The 16,713-nt window shown below is 34.9% G+C and overlaps 1 pseudogene; it reads right to left on the bottom strand.

Moving 5' to 3' along the window:
- Window positions 1–524: 524 nt before the first annotated feature.
- LOC116118623 overlaps window positions 525–16,713 on the bottom strand; it is a 31,267-nt pseudogene continuing 15,078 nt past the window's right edge.

Below are 16,713 nucleotides of genomic sequence, written 5' to 3'. Positions count from 1 at the left end.
CTAAGCTAAAGCTTGGTAATTGGGCTAAGCTTATAGAACAGCACCTTTACTTTCCTTTCAAATCAAAGAATATACATAAAAGAAGCTTCAACAACTCACACTCCAATCAAGCAAAACAATATTAATTTGTTGTCTACGCTGCCCAATAATGTCATGGAGAAGTCCTTTATTTCAATCCCTATGCTTGTTGAAGAAGAAGTAATTCAAAATCAATTTCCACTTCCTGGTGAAGATTCAGTCTTATGTGTTGAACAAGAAGTAGTTCAAAATATATTCCATATATTTTTTACTAGAGTTTATTGGTCTTAAATATTTTAACATTATAAATAACAGTTGTGTTGAACTAACATGAAATAAAAGTGGAATCTAAAGTAAAAGCCAATCAAGGGAACATGGCTTCATTAGCACTTATTTTTAGAGTTCTATCTGTTGTACGTAACCTTGTTGAGGAGATGTAATGGCTAGTATCTTCAAAATTCTTCATTTGTATCATCATTGACAAATGTGGTCACATCATCAAATGCCTATTCGGTCAAGTATCCAGGCTTAGAATTTATTGTACTCACTTCCAAATCTCCATGAAGCATAGTAATCACACAGGACATTGATGGCCTCGAGGAGGGCAATGTCTGAGTACACAAAACCGCTACTCCTATCAGACCTTTTACTTCTTCCTCACTAAATTCGGACAATTTTGAGTTCATTAGTTTGAGTTGGTGGTTGTTCTCGTATAGGTGCCAAGCTTGGGAATTAAGCAAGAAAGATAGAAGTTATGATATATGAGTGATTGGATCAGGACGAGAAGTAGAAAAGAAAAACAAAAAGGCTATACACACACACACACACACAAAGATGTGTGTGTGTGTGTGTTTGGCCTCATTTGGTCCTTTCAAATTTGTTTATCAAGTACTAGAAAATAATAAAAGGAGAAAAAAGGGTACTACAATGTCATTCATGCCCAATCAAGAAGATACATCTTCTCCTCTTCCAAGCTTGAATCCCAATTTGGTCTCCCACTGACAACCTCTAGAATCATTACGCCAAAGGCAAACACATCAGTCTTCTCCATAAGATATCCATGCATGGCATACTCCAGTGCAAGATATCAACTACGTCGATACAATCAAGGCAAAATTAATTTCAGTATTCTAATGAAGGGAAAAACGTAATATTTTAATAAATTTTAGGTGCAAATGAAAAGTCTTTCATTGTCCTTGCAACACAAGTGCTTATGTGAGTCTTCTTATCATCATAAAGTTTTGCCAAACCAAAGTTTGATATTTTGGGGAAGAGATTACCATCAAGGAGAATATTACTAGCTTTCACATCTCTATGTATAACTCAAAGTCTCAATTCCTCGTGAAGATAAGCTAGACCTCTTGCTACTCCGAAGCAAATATCATAATGCGTTCACCAATCAAGGTCAAAACTTCCTTTTCCTGCTTTGCAAATGTCACAAAAGTTTAAACTGTTATTGACATGATGAATAATGCTAGGACTCCCAAGAAAAAACTTAGTTCTACATATATGCTATTTGCATACCAAATAATGTTTTATCAAGATTGTTGTTTTCCAGATATTCATAAACAAGGATTTGTTGTGCTCCCTCATAACAACATCCATGAAGGTTTACTAGGTTACAATGCTGCACGGCAGATATAGTATCAATTTCTGCAACAAATTGGCTCTTTCCATGGTGGGATGCTACATATAATTGCTTCATAGCAATCACTCTTCCATCATTGAGTGTACCCTATTGTGTTAAAAGTTCAACTAGAGATGGTGAGAAAAATCAGTTAACATTTGATCAATTTTAGATGCTCATTATTGACCAAATACCACATCCTATCTTTATTTAATGAACCAAAGAGAACAAAACTCAAGGATGGCTCGACTATTTATTGATATAAAGTGAAAAAGATTGTGTTTTCAAGTTAATCTAGGACAAAAAGTAATGCAAAAACCTATATTTAGTTCTAGAAAAAAGAGTTAATCTTAAGGCACCAAATGTGCTCACCACTCATTTGGCACTTACTAGAACAATGACTTACCTTATAAACTAGTCCATATCCTCCCTCTCCAAGTTTATTTGCAGAACTGAAGCCTTTTATAGCAGTCTTTAGTTCCACATAATTGAAAGTGTATGGTCTAACATCCAAGCCAACAAGCACTGAAAATTGAACAACAAATATAGCTTACTATCAGGAACTTATTTGTCTAATCAAATAACTATGCTACTTATTCAAACATTTTAGAAGGATTAAGTTAGCATATGGTCGAGATGTTAAGCTAAATAAATACTAGCCCAGATGCAGACTAACAACAATATTTTCATCGCTAGTAAACATGACATATAAGACGTCAGTGATAATGAAGATCTTTTGAATGGCATACTTCGGTGCATCTTTTCCTCTTCCAAGCTTGAATCTGAGTTTGGCTTCCCACTAACAACCTCGAGAATCACAACGCCAAAGGCAAACACATCAGTCTTCTATGTAAGATATCCACACATGGCATACTCTAGTGCAAGATATCCATTACATCAACACAATAGAGGCAAAATTCATTTTAGTAATCTAATGAATGTAAAGACATAATATTTTAATAAATTTCAGGTGTAAATTAAAAGTCTTACATTGTCCATCCAACACGAGTGCTTATGTGAGTCTTCTGATCATCATAAAGTTTCGCCAAACCAAAATATGATATTTTGGGGATGAGATTACCATCAAGCAGAATATTATTGGCTTTCATGTCTCTATGTATAACTCGAAGCCTCGATTCCTCATGAAGATAAGCTAGACCTCTTGCTACTCCTAAACAAATATTATAACGCGTTCACCAATCAAGGTGCAAACTTCCTTTTCCTGCTTTGCAAAAGTCATAAAAGTTTAAACTGTTATTGACATGACAAATAATGCTAAGACTACCAAGAAAAGCTTAATACAACATATATGCTATTCGTATACCAAATAATGCTTTATCAAGACTCTTGTTTTCTAGATATTCATAAACAAGGATTCGTTGTGCTCTCTCAAAACAACATCCATGAAGTTTTACTGGGCTACGATGCTGCACGGCAGATATAATAGCAATTTCTGCAGTAAACTGGCTCTTCTTGTGGTGGGATGTTGTAGATAATTGCTTCACAGCAATTACTCTTCCATCACTGAGTATTCCCTATTGTGTAAAATGTTTAACTTGAAATGGTGAGAAAAATCAGTTAACAATTGACCAATTTTATATGCTTATTATTGATCAAATACCACATCCAGTCTTTATTTAATGAACCAAAGAGAACATAACTCAAAGATGGCCTGACTATTTACTAATATAGAGCCAAAAATATTGTGTTTTGAAGTCAATCTAGGACAAAAAGTAATGTTGAAACCTGTATTTAGTTCTTGAAAAAATATTAATCTTAAGGCACCAAATATGCTCACTGCTCATTTGGCACTGACTAGAATAATGACTTACCTTATAAACTGGTTCATATCCTCCCTCTCCAAGCTTATTTGCAGAACTAAAGTCTCTGTAGCAGTCTTTAGTTCCACATAACTGAAAGTGTATGGTCTAACATCCATGTCAAGAAGCTCTGATAATTCAACAACAAACTTAGCTTGCTATCAGGAACTTGTTTGTCTAATCAAATACTTTTGCGGGGTTATCAAGTCAAAAATGTGAAATGCTAGAAATAACAAATGCAATTGTCTAATTATGGCATTGTAACACAGTTTTGTGCTTGAAGGGTAAGCAATTTGGTGAAAACTAAAATGACCAAGAGTTCCATATGTTTCAAAAAGATGGCACAGTTTTGTTCCTTTTAATTAACCTAGAATCCAAGTTCTTATCCTATAATCCAACTTCTTATCTTGTAATGCACTAAAGAACTTACTAATGGAACTCTGCTTTATGAATTGAACAAGCATTAGTAAAATACATTGTTCCTTTCTATGTACAATAGCTTTCTTGTACATGAGCCAGAGTTACTTGATAAATTATGTAATTCAACTTCTTATTCAAACATTTTAAAAGGATTAAGTTAGCATATGGTTGAGATGCTAACCAAAATAAAAGACTAGATCCAAATGCAGACTAACCATAGTATTTTCATAGCTAGTAAATATGAGAGGTAAGATGCCAATGATAGGAAAGATCTTTTGATTTACCATCAACAACAATCTGTGGCCTTTTTCTTCTCTGGACAACGAAGAAAATTGCAAGTAACAGAAATACAACCCTAAGTACAACAATAATCCCCACAATTAGGCCTATTCTATTCTTCTCAGTGATTTGACTTGGTTCAAAATTTGTATCAAAGCTCAGTAATTGATTCAATATCTTATATAATGCAAGAAAATCAACCAAAAGTGGAAAAAGGACAATAAAGAAGTTGCTATTTATTGAACCTGGGGTAGCACTGATGGCCGAAATAGAGGGTCCATATGTACCAATGTCAAGAATACAGCAAGTCCCTTTCCCAGCCCAAAACAAGTGGATTTCCATGTAGTTTTCAGATACCTAAGTCGGATATTCTCTTTGAACTGCTCTTCTAAGGACTCCACCCACTACCTTTGTTATGTCAAAGTCTTTTTCAACAAGTTTTTCCTAAAATAAACAGACTTAAATGTTGAAACAAAAACCAATAACAATTGAAACGAAAGATATTGGGAAACGTTTACATTTAAGGTCATTCATCATGCTTTAACCTCAACATAAACGTATGTGATGTATAATTTGGCTAAAATAATCTAAATATGTAATATATACCTGAAGATATATATCGAAAACACGCCTCACCCATCTGGTAGTTAAGTTAGTTAATTCTGCAAACTGGAGAGTCATAGTGTACTTTCCATTTTGAAGGCCTAAACCATAGTATCTTAAGATGAAGCAGAGATTTAAGCACTTTGGAAAAGTCTCAGCTCTTGAGTATTTGTGACTGTAGACGCATAATTAATCTTATACTATAAATTATTGCTCTCAATATAGTATCCAACATTACTAACTCTACATCTATTTGTGTCTATCAAATAGTATGTAGTAGGACCAAGAGGCTCAATGTCACTCTCATACACAATATCGTGAGATGTAATTGTTTGATCGACACACTTAATTGCAAAGCTCGAACCTGCATACCAATGTAACCTCTTATCAGGGTAAAACATTAAGAATATGTATGTCTAAAAGTATGATTTAAAATATCTAGCCACTTATTATTTTACTTTTATTTAATTAGTTGTGAGTATATATTTTATATTAATCATTTTTCTTTTTCAATAATAAGAAAAAGGGTATTAGAAGGGTATATTAAGAAAAAAATATATCTTTCTTAGGAGTGAATTAAAAATTTGAGTGAGGGTGACTAAGGAAATAATGAATTAAGATAGGTAATATATAGAAGGAGTTTAATTGCAAAGAAAAATGAAAAATCTCGGTGTCTTATATCTTAGCCAAATAGAAAGCAAAAGAAAAGAAAAGAAGATAATGTTAGAATTGAGAGGGCAAAAGAGGCAATTTGAAGAAAGTCGTAGTAGGTCCGAGAGATATCTTTAGATGAATTCAATTGTATTGTATTGAATTATTTTGACTTGTGAATACATCATGTATTTATACAAAAGTTTAGCTATACAATACAAAAAGAAAATAATGTAATTACACTCATTCCGGGAATTGATTGATTGAGTGATTTCGGGTGATTGTCAATCACAATAATGTAATTATACTATCAAGGAATTGATAAATTAATTGAGTGATTTTGGGTGACTGGCATAATCTCAGTGATTAGCCACAATCATGGTATTTATATTTCATTTGATAAGCTTTCTCTCATTCTTACAAAGAGTTAGCTATGAGTGAGAAGAGAATAAGGAAAAGAAGAGAATGAGGAGAAGGAAAGAAAAAGAGAAATAGTAAAAAATTGGGTTGGGTTAAAATAGAGATTCACACAAGATACTAGAGTTGGAAAATATTTAATTGGCTGGATTTCAGATTGAAAATTATATCAAAGTCGGTTTGTGACTCAACAATGTAGTGTGTCGACCTCACGAGGATATGAGGTCCATAAGGTAAAGAGTTTGTTAATCCCACATTGCTAGAAAATGAGTTTAGGATTCAATTTATAGGGCTTAGGTCCTTATCACTAAGTAGACGCATTTTGGGTGTTTCATGATTGTGTGAAGCCTGAAAGCAAACGCATGCAAGCCTACATCCAAATGATTAAATCCAGAGGATAATATCTACTTAGTTGGACCCTATTTAAAGCCATGAGCATAGATATATATCCTTAATTTGAAGTTGTATGAATTGATGTATTTAATAAATATTGGTGTGGCCGGAGATCACATGTTTGTTATGTATGTTGTGGGTTGATGAATGGCTATTAGAAGTGTTTATAATAGATTATTTAAATTTGGGACGAGTGTTAAAATAGGGGTTACTCTGCCTAAATTTTAGCCCTAAACTCTCGAAACCACAAAATGGAGAAGTTGTACTTACAGATTCCAGAACCTCGATTGCAAGGAAAATTGCGTTGGAGATAGTTCAGCCTATACGGGAGAACACTAAAAGAAGGGGAAGAACAGAGAAATCATGTTAGATAATAGGAGCTAGCAACTAAAGAACCCATTTCCATAAGTTATCCATTATTATTCATTTTCTATGTTGTTATAGACAGTCTCAAGCATTTTAACAAAACATAGAACAAGAGAATTACCTGCTGGAATTAGAACTTTCTAGGTTGAAGTTGTTGGCCACTAAGTTACTGCACATTGCACCAATAACATTCTGAATGTTAGTTTCATCATTGTGTAAATACTATACTGGAAAGTAAAAACTTATCTAGTAAAATGTGAAATGTATAGTAAAGATGTTAAATAAATTATATGTTTAAAAAAATTGAGGACATACAATTGTAAATTTTGTTGTTGAATCCAAAAAGGTAGGCTACCAGATAGATTATTGTAAGATACATCTCTGCCAACATCAGGCGAGGAGGATGTTAACTACACAATGCAGCTGCTTGCGAGTATAAAATTTAGGCACTATTGAAATCACACTGTTTTTATTTTTTTTTATAAGCTTTTGAAATCATCTAAGACCTCAACTTCCCAATTTTTTTTCCTAGGAACCCCACAAGTCTAAGTAATTCACTTTAATCCAGGAGAAGCTATGCACTTGAAAGTCTAGATCAAGAATGCAAGTTTAGCCTTTCGCTAGAGTGACTTTGGCTACAAACTAGGGTTCTTGGAAAAACTTGACCGATAACTACACCTTTTCAGTTGGTACAACTAGTTGAGCATTCTATTTTGGGAATGCTGTAAAAAGGTCAATGCAAATATGTCAAAAGTACTTACATATTGAGAAGTTTTGAACTTTTCTTGGAGGGAGGGTACCATTTAACTTATTATTTCTAAGAAACCTAAGTACAAAACTAGCAATTCATGTATCACTATAATAAGTACACTATGGACTGTGGGAAGTAAAAGCCACAACAAATCAGAAATGGTAGGTTACAGGTAAGCCAATGAACTCAAACTGAAAAGCGAGATAGAAATCTATCCACTTATATTGTTGAAACTCAAATCTCTGAAGAAAAAAATATTAGAGTTTACAATTATAAGATGAAGAAACTTGCTAACAACCAAAAAGTAATGGAGGTGAAAATAAAAAAGAGAAAGGGAATAAATAACTTACAAATGCTACAAACTCTGGTAGTAAATGATGTTAGATGGAATTGAATCAAAAATTTTGTTATTCCTTAGTACTCTGCAGTATATGGAACCAACAGTCTTGAACAATGAAACAAAAGAAAGAAAGAAAACAAAAGGCAGAAAAAAAAAACAAAAGGCATAGATGAGGTAACTCAACACATGATATTACAACTTTGACAGTGTTGCCTTACAAGGTAGTTAAAGATTTCAAGTTCCTTATAAATGCCAACGACGATGAGCTCCTATTTGATAAATCGCTTATTATCCTACATTTTTATTTTTCATGGGATTAAGATTGTTAATATTGATTATTGCAATAGTAAAACATGATCAATGAAATATTGTTGGCGAACACTCACAAATTTGTTAGATTTGTCAGCTTGGAAAAGGATGATGGTCTCGACCCTTCAAAAGAGTTTCCTTGAAACCTCCTCCAGTAAATTGTATGAGAAGAAAAAAAATGAAATTCTCAGTTAAAAAGTTTTAACCAACAATGACTAAAGAGTGATTTAGCAAAAAAAAAAAAAAAAAAAAATTAGAATAGTTTTCTCACAATTCTTCCATATTTGGCCCGTTTCATATGAAGTCAAGGATCCTTCCTGTAAATTCATTGTCAAAGGCCCACCTGAGTGTTGATACAAGAGGATGAAAGTGCAAAGTTGTTATGTAATTGGGTGCTTTTGATAATTGTCCAAAGCAATGTCGTTTTAAGTAGAACTTTCAGCTCTCTTTCACTTTACTCTTTTCTCTGTATCAGTATAAAAAGAATAGTGTTCTTCTTCTCTTGTATCAAAAACTTAGCCAGTTAATACAAGATAATTTGTTCCCCCAAATTCTTTTTGCTTTATTCCAACTCGATTGTATATCGTACATGGTATCAGAGCCAAGACTCCCGTCAATGGCTAAGGATTCCTCTGCTTCTCACATGCTTAACAGCAATCAAGAAGTGTTGTAAGATTCTTTAAATCGATCGACTTTAGCTCTCAATTCGAGTTTGCAAGTTATAAACCCTAAGCTAACACGAAATAATTACCGATTTTGGAGCTCTCAAGTGTTATCTACTGTTGGCTCTCATGAATTGGAAGACCACCTCTTAGGTAGAGCTCATTGTCCCTCGCCAGTTCTAATCGATGAATCTGAGGTTAGTGAACAACTTAATCCAGCTTATGTTTTGTGGAAAAGATTTGATAAATGTTTAGTTAGCTGGCTACTTGCATCAATTTCGGAAAGCATGTTCTGTGTTGTTTCAAAATATAGATTAGCTACTGAAATTTGGTTAGCCTTAGAAAATGAATTTGTAACAAATTCCCAGCCTCGAGCTCTTCATCTTAGAAATTTACTTCAAACTACTCAAAAATGTAATCTTAGTATTAGTGATTACGTTAAAAAGATGAAAGAGATTTCTGAAAGTTTAGCAGTAAGTGGAATCATTGTATCTGATGAGGATTTGCTTCAATACGTATTAGATGGGTTAGGACCTGAGTATGATGCTGTTGTTATGACTCTCACTTCCAGATTAGAGTCCAAAGTTGATAATGTTATACTTCAAGAGGCATAATTTTTACTTCAGAAATATGAGTTGAGATTAGAAAAATTTAACTCAATTGATCTCTATAATAGATCTGTTAATGTAGCCTTAGCTAGTCATCCTAATGTACCAGGCATTTCTAGAACAAAAGAGCAGACTAGTTATAACACAGCTACAAACGTTGAACATGTTGTACCATCCCTAATGTCTCTGGGAAATCCTCATCCATAGACTTATATCACTCCACCAGCCTTTACATCCTCTCAGCCTCAAAATTTTATGCCTTTTGTTGGTAATGGACTGACTCAAAACTGGACTAGACCTCTTGTTTATGGAAGAGGTAGAGGTCGTGGTAATGGAAGAAACAGACTCATTTGTCAAGTCCATAATAAGGTTGGACACTCTACTGTTTAGTCTTACCATCGGTTTAATGTAGCTTACAGTGGTAGCTCACAGCAGCAGCACTTTGTTCATGTGCCTCAACAGCAGCACTTTGGTTTTACTCATCCAGGCTACCAAAATGTGGCATATCAGCATTATCAGAGCTCTATTTATTCTCAGCCTGCTCAGCATCATTGGCATGCTCAAAACAATGTTTTTTCTGCTGCTAATCAACTACATAATGACCACTCGTCATCAGTCCCAAACAGTGGTTCAGCACATTTCAATCCTTCTTCCACAATTAGACAGTCAAGCAATACATTTGCTCCTACTTCAGGTGTTGGTTGTTTTGGAGTACCTAGTTAGCAGAACTCTGGCTATAGTCAAGCCCATTTTGTTTCTACTGGACCAGGGGCTGGATTTCATACTGATATTGGTGGAAATTGTGGACAATCTGAGAATCATTACTGTCCACCTTCTCATTTGTTTGATAGTGCTACAACCTTCTCTTCCACTGATCCAGCGTGGTATATGGACTCTGGAGCTACTAATCATGTTACTTTTGATCTTGGATAGCTACAAATCAGCAAGGCTTATGCAGGTGATGCTCAACTTCAAGTAGGCAGTGGTGAGCACCTTTCTATCTCTCATACAGGCCATTCTATCTTACCTAGTTCACTACATTCTAAATGTTTACATCTTAGAAATATACTTTGTGTGCCAAACATTACAAAAAATTTACTTAGCATCTCTAGGTTTACCAAAGACAATAATGTTATTGTTGAGTTAGATGCAAATTGTTGTGTTGTTAAGGACAAATCCATACAGGCAATGTTACTGCAAGGAGGCCTTAAGGGAGGTCTATACCAGCTAAATATTCCACTTGCCTTGTTTCCTTTTGCTGTTTCAACCTCCAAAGCTTCACACTTGTCACCTACCTATAGTTCATCATCTAATAAAGCAGCTCCTTCTGTCCAATTCTCAGGAGACGCATTGTTTAGTCAGTCCCATAGGCCTAGTATTCAAAATAGGTTAGCTGTATCTGCTGCTGATACTCTCAGTTGTAATCAGTCTCAAATGCAAACTACTAATAATTGTTCATCCACATCATGTAAAGAAACTTACAATGTCTTTAGTAATAATAAAATTGATCATTTTTGTGATTCACAATCCGGTTTAGTTTCTGATTTTAAATCTGCTGTTGATATGTCTACTTCTAACATGCATAATTCTTATCAGCTTCAATCTACTTGTGTACCTACTTTGAATAAACCTAAAACACAATCCGTTAGTGATGCATCTTTATATTCTAAGTCTGAACTGTCTCATGATATTCAAAATAACCTAAATTTGCCAGAAAATGTGGAATTCCCTACACAAAATGCATCCAATGTTTCACATATTAATCTGCATGAGATGAGTCATGTTAAGTTTGAACTTCAACCCAGTGTTCACTGCCTTGCTGTTAATAAACAACCTTCTACCCATATGGTTTGGCATAGAAGATTAGGACATCCGAACTCTGCTGTTTTTTGAAAAATCATGACCAATTTTTCAGGTTCTCATCCACAAGTTTCCCAGTTACAAAAATCTGAAACTTTCTTTTGTGATGCATGTCAATTAGGCAAACTACATCAGAACACTTTTCCTGCCTCCTAGTCACATGCTCTTGAACCACTTACTTTAATTCATAGTGATGTTTGGGGACCTGCCCCTGCAGTGTCTGTCGAAGGTTTTCGGTATTATGTTCAATTTTTAGATGATTTCAGTAGATTTGCATGGGTTTTTCCTTTAAAAACAAAAGCTGAAGTTAAATATGTATTTATTAAATTTCATCACCTCGCGGAAAGGCAATTTAACACTAAACTAAAGTGTCTTTAGTCTGATCAAGAAGGAGAGTATAAAACTCTTATTCCTTGTCTAAATGACTTAGGCATTCAATTCAGACATTCATGTGCTTACACTCACCAACAAAATGGCCGTAGTGAACGTAAACATAGGCATATTGTAGAAACCGGTTTAACATTGCTTGCACATGCATCCATGCCCCTGCATTATTGGTGGTTGGCATTTGAGACTGCTACATTCTTGATTAATAGAATGCCTACTGATGTCTTACATGGTGATACTCCTTATTTCAAATTGTTTCACAAACAGCCTGTTTATGAGAGTCTTAAAGTATTTGGGTGTACCTATTTTCCTTACCTCTGTCCCTTTAACAGACATAAGTTCAGTTTTCATTCCTCCAAGTATGTCTTTATAGGATATAGTTTAGTTCATAAAGGGTACAAGTGTCTAAAAGAAAATGGGAAAATTTTTGTTACACCTAGTGTCACCTTTAATGAAACAGAATTTCCATTCCAAAATAAACAGTTTATTGATCCTTACGATATTTCTTCCCTTCAATAGATTTCTCTTAATAAACAGGATAGTTTCAATACCTCTTCCTTGTCTCATTTACCTTGTTTCATCCTACCTGTCTCTTCTTCAGTTTCTTCTGATCCTTATGCAGTAACAAAGTCTATAGACAAGACTGTCCTTAATGATTCTACAGTTGCTACTCTTATCACTTCTTCTAATACAATCGATAATTCAAATATACACCCTCGAAACCAACATATCAGCTCACCTGCACTACCACTAACACCTGCACCCATGACTGTTACCTCACAATCTACAAAACCACTACATACAGCATCCTGTGGTGGCTCTTTAGACTCCTTCCCATTACCATCAGTTTCTTCATTACCTGTAATTAGATTAGATTGTGTTCCTCCCACTTGCCATCTTGAAGTTGATTTATCATCAGCACAAGTTACTGTTGATCTGATGCCATCACAAAATGCCTCCAATTTGCACCCCATGATTACAAGATCCAAGTCTGGTGCTACTGTTCAAAAATTAGTTAAAGCTCTTGAAAGTTCAGCCTTGATAGTAGCTTTGCAGAATAATCTGGTGCATATGGTTTAGCTCTTGAAAGTTTAGCCTTGATAGCAGCTATGTAGAATAAATCTGATGCATATGGTTTAGCTGGTCCAGTTCCAAATGAAGATAACATTTTGCTGCATTCAGCTTATCTTACCACTGGTCAGGATGACATTGAACTTGAACCGAAATCTGCAGCTGAAGCACTTGCAAGTCCAGCTTGGAAAGCAGCCATGCAAATAGAGTTCGATGCTCTTGTCTAGAATAACACTTGGTCTCTTGTTCCCCCTTCTTCTGATATGAACATTGTTAAGAACAAATGGGTTTTCCGGACTAAATTTAATGCAGATGGCAGTTTACAAAAGTACAAAGCCAGGTTAGTGGCAAAAGGGTTTCAACAAACACCAGGATTGGATTACTTTGAAACATTCAGTCCAGTTGTCAAGCCATCCACCATTCGTATCATCCTTACGTTGGCAGTTTCTAATGCTTGGGACATTCAGCAGATTGATGTGAACAGTGTCTTTCTTAATGGTATACTGAATGAGACATTTTACATGCGTCAGCCACCTAGTTTTGAATCATCTGATTATCCCTCTTTTGTTTGCAAACTGAATAAAGCTCTATATGGGTTGAAGCAAGCTCCCAGGGCCTGGTTTGACAAGTTAAAAACTGCACTGCAGATTAAGGGATTTCAGAACTCCATCTCAAATTCTAGCTTGTTCATTTTAAAAGAAAATTCTGCTGTCACTTATATTTTGGTATAAGTTGATGATATTCTCATTACAAGGTCAAATTCTACTTATATTAGTCAACTGATGACAGATCTGAATGATGAATTTGAGTTGAAAACTTTGGGATCTTTGCAATATTTCTTGGGATTGGAAGCAACCAGAACTTCAGCTAGTATTCATCTTAAACAGACTAAGTATGCAACTGATTTACTTGTGAAGACTAATATGCTTGAAGCTCATGCTTGCTCCACTCCAATGGCTATTGGTACAAGGTTATCTTCCCTAGACAGCCTACTTTTTGAACAGCCCAGTTTATACAGAAGCACTATTGGTGCTCTGCAGTATTTAACCCTTACTCGTCCTAACATTAGCTTCCTGGTTAACAAACTCAGTCAACACTTGCAAGCCCCAACAAATCTGCAGTGGCAGGCATGCAAGAGGATCCTTAGATACATCAAAGGTACTCTTCAGTTTGGATTACAGTTTAAGCCAGCAGTATCATTAAATATTAAGTGTTATGCTGATGCCGATTGGGGAAGTAGTCCTGATGATCGAAGGTCTACAAGTGGGTGTTGTGTTTTCTTAGGTCCAAATCTCATCCAATGGAGTTCTCGCAAGCAAAAAGTTGTTGCATTGTCCTCAACTGAGGATGAATACAGAGCACTTGCTCAAACTGCCACTGAGGTGGCCTGGTTACAGAATATGTTCTCTGAATTGGGCCTAAATTTTCCTACAACTCCAGTGGTATGGTGTGATAATGTGAGTGCTGGAGCGCTTGCTTCTAATCCAGTTTTCCATGCACGGACCAAACATATTAAACTGGATGCACACTACATTCGTGAACAAGTTTTAGCTAAGAAGCTGGTGGTTCAATATGTGCCATCAAAACTTCAAATTACTGATCTCCTGACAAAACCCCTCTCAGCTGCTCAATTTAGTGAGCTAAGACAAAAAATGACAGTCCTTGATGGTGCTAGTGTGAGTTCTGGTTACTGATTATGCAGTAATTTGATAATGCTAGGTTGAGTTCTGGTTACTGGTTCTGAAGCAATTTGATGATGCCAGGTTTGAGTTCAGGTTACTGATTTTTAATTTTTTTTTACTGATTGAGTTTGCAACTGGTAGTGCAGATTTCTAGTCAGTTTTTGGTGATTTTTTTTTTTAAACTGCTGGATGGTTTATTTTTGTCAATATCAATGAGTGTTGCTGAAGTGAAGGTTGATGAAGTTTTTTTTTTTTGGTTGAAGTTTTGATGGTTGAATATTGGTGGAGTTACTTATAACTCATTTTGGCAGTAAAGAATTTGGCAGAATGTGTTATGAACTTTAAAAGTTATGCTGCTGTGTTGATAGTTTTGCAATGCAGGATTAGAGTGCCTACTTGAATTTGAGAAGTTATGCTACAATGTTGGGAGTTTGGCAGTGCAGGATCAGAATGTGTTGAGTGCAGAATGTGTTATGAATTTGGCAAGCTGAAGCTGATATTTTTTTTTTAGAAGTGTTGCTACTGTGTTGAAAATTTGGCAGTGCAAAATGGGTTATGAATTTGGCAGTGCAAAATGTGTTATGAATTTGGCAGTGCAGAATGTGTTATGCATTTGGAAGTGCAGAATGTGTTATGCATTTAGAAGTGCAGAATGAGTTATGAATTTGGCAGTGCAAAATGTGTTATGAATGTGTTATGAATTTGGCAAGCTGATATTTTAGAAGATTGTGCTGCTGTGTTGATAGGTTTGCAGTGCAAGAATTGGTAATTTTGATTAGAGTTGTGATTTTTAATCAGAATTGAGCAGAATTGCACTATGAGTTTTTTTTTTTTTTTTTTTTTGATAACTGAAACTGGAAATGTTGACTCTAACCCAGGTTTGGTTTGAGGGGAGATGTTGATACAAGAGGATGAAAGTTGCTGGATTGTGTATTAAAGTTGACAGTGAAAAGTCAGAACTGAACCTGGGAATGAAGATCCAAAACCAGGTTTGGTTTGAGGGGAGATGTTGATACAAGAGGATGAAAGTGCAAAGTTGTTAAGTAATTGGGTGCTTTGGTAATTGGCCAAAGTGGTGTCGTTTTAAGTAGAACTTTCAGCTCACTTTGACTTTACTCTTTTCTCTGTATCAGTATAAAAAGAACAGTGTTCTTCTTCTCTTGTATCAAAAACTTAGCCAGTTAGTACAAGATAATTTGTTCTCCCAAATTCTTTTTGCTTTATTCCAGCTCGATTGTATATCGTACACTGAGCACAATAAAAAGAGTTTATTTAAGATCTGATGCAAGCTCTTTTTCCAGTAGCAGTGGATTTACGTAGGAGAAAATTCTTCTGTTGAATTTAAGATTCAAAAATTTCCAATTAGAAAATTAACATAATCAAGAGGTCCTTACAGTAACTCTAGGTTCTTTAGATTAGCAAAACTTGAAGGAATCTCACCACTTACTCCAGCACTGTCCATATATCTGCCAAGGTAAAGAATATCTATAAATTCCATCATTATTCAGTATCTTGACGATAAAAGCCATCACCAAGTAAACAAATTACGTGACACATAATATTATAATCTTGTGTGAAGTAACTGAGAATTTGGTTTATGGTAAAGCTAAGATCGCTAGCTGGGGTTTTCACCTTTTGCATCTTTGTACAGATTATAGAGTAGGATATGCTCAATATAAGCAAAATGTTGCATTGAACATGAAACCGAAAAGTCTATAAAACTTACAATGTCTTTAATTTCGTCAATTTACTGAGCTCAGATGGTAGAGGACTAGAGAAGTTGTTTGTTCCAATTGCTCTACATCCCCAAGAATTTAGCTCTTTAGTTATATAATTGTAATGCAATTACGAAAAAGGAGTTCGTACAGGATATGCTCAATATAAGCAAAATGTTGCATTGAAAATGAAACCGAAAAATCTATAAAAACTTACAATGTCTTTAATTTCGTCGATTTACCGAGCTCAGATGGCAGAGGACCAGAGAAGTTGTTTGTTCCAATTGCTCTACATCCCCAAGAATTTAGCTCTTCAGTTATATAATTGTAATGCAATTACAAAAAGAGAGTTCGTATAGGATATGCTCAATATAAGCATAATGTTGCATTGAAAAATCTATAAAAACTTACAAGTCCTTTAATTTCGTCAACTTACCAAGCACAGATGGCAGAGGACCAGAGAAATTGTTTCTTTCAATATTTCTACATCCTAAAGAATTTAGCTCTTCAGTTATATAATTGTAATGCAATTACGAAAAAGGAGTTCGTACAGTAAATTATCAAAAGTTATATAGTTAAGAAGGGGACAGAGTTTGAGCTTACAGGGATTGTGATTCAAAGAGCATCCCAAGCTCTTGTGGAAGCTGCCTAGATAATCTATTAACGCTAAAGTCCCTGGTCAAAATGAGAACTAATTAGCATTAAAAAAAAAAAAAAAATAGTATGAGTTTCAA

This window comes from Pistacia vera, unplaced genomic scaffold, assembly GCF_008641045.1.
Source record: "Pistacia vera cultivar Batoury unplaced genomic scaffold, PisVer_v2 Contig85, whole genome shotgun sequence".
Lineage (NCBI taxonomy): Eukaryota > Viridiplantae > Streptophyta > Magnoliopsida > Sapindales > Anacardiaceae > Pistacia > Pistacia vera.
The sequence above is the reverse complement of the archived record's forward strand: the minus strand, read 5'-3'. Positions and strand labels throughout refer to the sequence as shown.